The 5,445-nt window shown below is 34.3% G+C and overlaps 1 pseudogene; it reads right to left on the reverse strand.

Moving 5' to 3' along the window:
- Positions 1–367: 367 nt before the first annotated feature.
- On the reverse strand, positions 368–1,232 carry LOC105295310 (annotated as a pseudogene).
- Positions 1,233–5,445: the final 4,213 nt, after the last annotated feature.

The following is a 5,445-nucleotide window of genomic DNA, read 5'->3' on the forward strand; positions in this document are numbered from 1 at the left end:
GACTCATGGACATGGACTATAGACTAGTGGTTACCAGAAGACTATAGAGTAGTGGTTACTAGTGGGATGGGGGAGGAGGGGGGAAGTAGACGGGATAAAGGGGGTCAAATATAGTGGGGTAGAGGGAGGGTGAAGTGGGTAAAGGGGATCAAATATATGGATCAAATATATGGTAGGATCAAATATATGGAAGGAAACTGGACTTTGAGTGGTGAACACACAATAGTATATACAGATGTCAAATGATAATGTACACCTGAAAATTACATGATTGTATTAACCAATTTTACTCCCAATAACACCAATAAAGTTAATAAAAAAAAAATTTATCTGGAAAAAAAAGGAGTGTAAGTTTGGTTCAGTTGGTTCAGTTGTTTACAGGTAGGTGTGTCTTCATTCCTGTTCATCCCACTTGCAGAAGCGATAACTTGGAATCAGTTCTTGAGAAGCTGTTCAATGGCAACGTGGTGGACATGGAGCTCTGAGGCTAAAGAATCTTTTTCTCGCACTTGGTGCGTTAACTCTTCAAACGCTTCCTCTATTTGCTGTTGCAGCTTTGCCTTCGGTCTCTACCTCACCAAAAGTCATCGACTTTAATTCCTCTCTGCTGTAATGTTGATGCTGGGTCTGGACATTAGCCTCTGGATTAGCGATTGTCTCTATTGTAGCATAAAGTGGCACCTGAATCTTATAACATAGCAAGCCCGAAGTCTGTATTTTCCCTCTGCTACGATATTTGTGTATACCGCCTGAGAGGCCACCTGTGTTTTTATCTATTCACTTTGCAGAATACTTTGGTACTTGAGAGTCAAACTGTAGGAGTAACTTTTTTTTTGGCTTATGCCTGAAATTAGACAGGTGACGCTGAGGATTTTTAGAACATTCAGAATCTGAATCCACATCCTTACTTTGTGCATACTTTACAAATTCATCTTCTTATTCAAAATGGTTTTCCCTTCTCCTTAAGTACTTTTTCAAAGCTTAATAGAGGACAATCCTGGTTTGCAATCAAATGATATTTTTCAAAGCAGTTTTTATGGCGTCTCAAGGACCTGGTGTGTGCAAGAGATTAGATTTTGGTACTCCCTCAATATTCAGCTCAAAACGAATGTGGCAGAAAAAGAATGTTTCTTTCTCTGTTTCCAGTTTACAAACACTGCAAATTTGTTATTATTCAAATCAATGTTAAAAACTGCTTCCCTTTGTTCACAGCGCCCCGTCCAGATCTGCATACCATGGCAGTCGTTCTGTGGTGCTCTGGCTCCCACACTATTGTTTGCCACATTGCTTTACAAAGTAACTGTACCACTTACAATTTCCACAAACATGATAATGTTCTCTTTTTTGTTAGTCTTAAGGTGAAAATAACACCTTGTCATTTATTTTGCATTTTAATAACGTAATTATTATATTTAATAAATCATGTGATTATATTTAATTATACATATTTATATTATAATTATATGATTACATAACTATCTTGTGTACACACACATGAAAAGAATATATATAAAAGGAATTAAACTTACAGACATGTTTTATTAAGAAATAAATTATCCATTAATTCCATTACTCTGAGATGGCCACTTTTAAAAGTTTGGTCACACAATTTTCCAAATTTTTTCTAAGTATATGCTAAGAAAAATTATGTATATATTACATAAAAATGAGATAGTAGCTAAAGGATAAGTGAAGTCAAGGGAAGGTTTTTGAGATGAAAGAAATAACTGCACAGTTGGGAAAACAGCTCAGTGTAGAGAGAAAAATGGACAATGGGGAGGGAAATTGATAGAGAGATGTCCTTGAATATGTCTTATTGACGGGATCAAGTATCCAAGTGGAGGACATGTGCAGTTTATCTACAGTTTCAAGAAGGAAGGCAAATTTTCAGGGTACAGAATATATTAGTTGGGAACACAAGATGGTGGAGGTTTATAGAAGCCCTTTTCTTTTTTTTTTTTTGGAAGTCCTTTTCTGATTGTTTCTGATTTCTCAATGGTTTAGGAAGCAAGATCATTAGTAGAGATCGAAGGAGGGGGAGGAGATTCTGGAATTTTAATGAGAGATGTATAATATTAAAAAGAGTAGGAGAATGAATAGAGTGGGACAATAATGATTTTGGGTCAGCTCTATGAGTTCATTTAAGGTTTGTGGTCATAAACTGAAAGTTGGCATAGTCTGTGTCTTTTTCTCTAGTCATGTTCATTTTGCAGGTGGGGAAGAGGTAGAAAGGTAGAGTAAATTGGTCATGTATCTACTTATCAAGTGTACAAAACAGGAAAAGAATAAGGAAGGTTAAGAGATACCATGAAATGATTATAATAATTGATCATGGATGTTAAGTAAGGAGGAGGAGAGAGGGTGCATTAGCCTTCTCAGGAGGCCATAACAAAATACCATAGACTGGGTGACTTAAACAACAAATTTATTTTCTTACAATTCTGGTGGCTGAAGTCCAAGATGGAGGTGCCAGCAGGGTTGATTTCTGTTGAGTACTTGTTTCCTGACTTATTCTAAACCATTTTAAAAAGAACTCATAGATGAAGCAGTATTGCTTCCAGGACTGAAAGTCTGAACGCATCCTGGCACGAATGAGTTCTCTTAGATAAGTGTTTTTCTTGCCATAGGCTCTGAATTATCCTGTTGAGGCCCCTGGAAAATAGTTCAAATAAATTCTGGGTATAAAATGGTTGCTTCACTTTATTGTTTGTCAGTTCAATGAGAGGAGAGTTATTGAGACTCAAATGTGTAATCAAAATAAAGGAACTCTATATATATCCAACACAATCTGAAAAATGTTGGGATAGATATACAGACCCTTTAGCCTAAACAATTCTGGACTTCATCTTTGACATTTTGGGGTAGTTTATCCCTTACTTCTAGAGTAAATTTATGTTCCATGTGATCTGATCATTTCCCAGGGTACACCTATTATCCCGTCACCTTCAGGTTAGGACCTCCCTTTACTCTAAAAGGTGTTCCAATTTGAATAACGAAGAATATCTAATCAGTCGCCAAGATCTGGCAATACATGCCAGTTTTTAACACTACTATTTACTCTGCATTTATCATTTGAAACTAGATAAAAAACACAGTGTGCAGATTTAATTTATAATGTAAAATTTAAATAAAATTATCACAGCAATAAATGTGACATTTATTTATGCTCTTCCTATAAACCCAGTTACATATGCCACTTTAAAAAACAAAAAGGAAACTAATATTTAGAATATAAAATATAAGAAATATACTGCTTTTACAATAAAAAGTTATCATGACTATATTTTATTTTCATATGAAACAAATACTAGGCCACTACAATTTGATGTTATAAAATATCTATTTAAATGAAAAAAAGTCTTAATTGTGTAGAAGAGGAAAAAAAAAATTTCTTCCAACCTTTAGTGTTCTTTCAGTTGCTCTAATAATTAAATCAACATGAGACAGATTAACAAGAGAAAATAAGCAAATTCAATTAGATACATACACATAGGAATCTCACATATGTGAGAGAGTCAGAGACTCCTCATACATGAGAGGTTCAAAGACAGAAAAGGGAAAGCAAGGTATATATGACATTTTGAGCTAAAGATGAGGTAAGGTGCCTTGGGGCTTAAGAGGAATGAAGGTCATTGCAGAGAGATAAGGGCAGATGTTCAGTAATTAGTAGTTTTCCCTGTCATATAGCTAGGTCAATAAAAGTTATTTCTGGTCATAACTCTTATTATTGGCAAGGCCCCTAATTTAAATTCTTTAAGGGAGAAGTAAAAGTTTCTCATAGGGGTCTTGGTTGCCTTTAGCTCAAAGTAATCTGCATACTCCAGAGGCACCTCTTGGGGCAACTCATTCTGAACCCTTACAATTGTTAAAACGTTTACTTCAAAAGACCACAAGTCTTTTGCATGAAATAAAGCATTCCTCAGTAAAATGCTTTGTTTTAATGTGTGCCATCCAATAAGCTCCACTTTAAAAATACAAACATGGGTAAAAGTAATAATACATAAATACCTTCATTCTTAACATGACAAATAAATATAATTTTCTTTGCTTGGCTCAGTTATTCCTCAAATCCATTCAAATACATGAATCACAGATGTTCCCATAGCAAGTCCTTAGAGATGTGAACGCAGGGTAAAAACAAATATTTAAAAATAACTCAAGTAACAGACAGAAAAAAATTAAATATGAAAAATGGTATTACATTTTAAGATTAGCAACTACCCTTGGGGAAGTAAAGTGAGCATCTCATTAAAATCCCAAGAGTGTAAGAGTGTGCAAGATCACAATATATCATTTCTGAATGTGGGAGAAAAGAAGCTGTGAGGACCTCACTTGGCAGGTGACAAATGTCCTCTAGGCTTTTCTAAATTAAAGCCTGCCAAATATGAAATTTCTACATAAAGCTGTCAACTGATCTGTGGCACTATTGTATTGCTACAGATTTTAGGAGAGATAGCCAAAAGGATGAAGCTAAAACACATGTAAAAAGATTAAAACCAGTTTTGAATGTTTGGGAGCAAAGGAGGACAGAGATCTACAAATAGAACTTAAAACTTCTTGAGGAAGAGGACACAAAACTTATACTGGACACAATAATTACTTGACTCTAAGTGACATAATGACATTCAGCTCTATTTGCTACTTCTTATTCATGGAAATTCAAAATCTGTTAGAACTGAAATGGATCCTAGGTAAGGCAGCAAGGAGGTCAAATAAAGTTTAGAGTTTGCACTCTGAGTTACATATTTCTGAACTGGAATCCTAGCTCTGCCATGTCCTCAATATTTGATTGTGGTAAATTTATTTCTCTCTCTTCATGTTAATAACCTTATCTATAGAATGGAGGTGATACTATCTACATAATTTATGATAAGTTTTAAAGTAAGTAATGTCGTTAAAAAGCTTAGTATGATTGCTGGCATATGGTAAACAGTAAATAAAAATGCTTATTACTTGTTTAATTTGAAAATGTAGAAATTAGATAACATAAGAATAAATGACTTTTCCAAGGTCACAAAAAAAAATTGGCCTGTTGATTTCAAGTGCTTTATTATTTTCATTATCCTCACCTTCTTGGTGTGATACAATGGATGGAAACTAACATGTGGATTTTTTATTTTTTTTTAATTTATAAACCAGCTTTATTAATTTTAGTTGATAATCTCAAGGAACTCTATATGGTTTCAATTAAATTAATTATATGGGTACAGATTACAAGTATATTCATGTCCAATATCAATATCCATCATAAGGATCCACAACAGAGGAGAATCTTTAATTATCAGGTAGACACAATGGTAGACTCTGTGGATATGTCACTTTCTTTGCTTAACCAATCCACTTCTTGCTCAAAGAGCTTGTGGAAAAAAATAGTTATGGCAAGAATTTACAGTGGGGACAACTGGCAGACACAAGATTAAACAAATAATCAAAATTGCATATTAT

The sequence above is a fragment of the Pteropus vampyrus genome, unplaced genomic scaffold (genome assembly GCF_000151845.1).
Source record: "Pteropus vampyrus isolate Shadow unplaced genomic scaffold, Pvam_2.0 Scaffold102, whole genome shotgun sequence".
Lineage (NCBI taxonomy): Eukaryota > Metazoa > Chordata > Mammalia > Chiroptera > Pteropodidae > Pteropus > Pteropus vampyrus.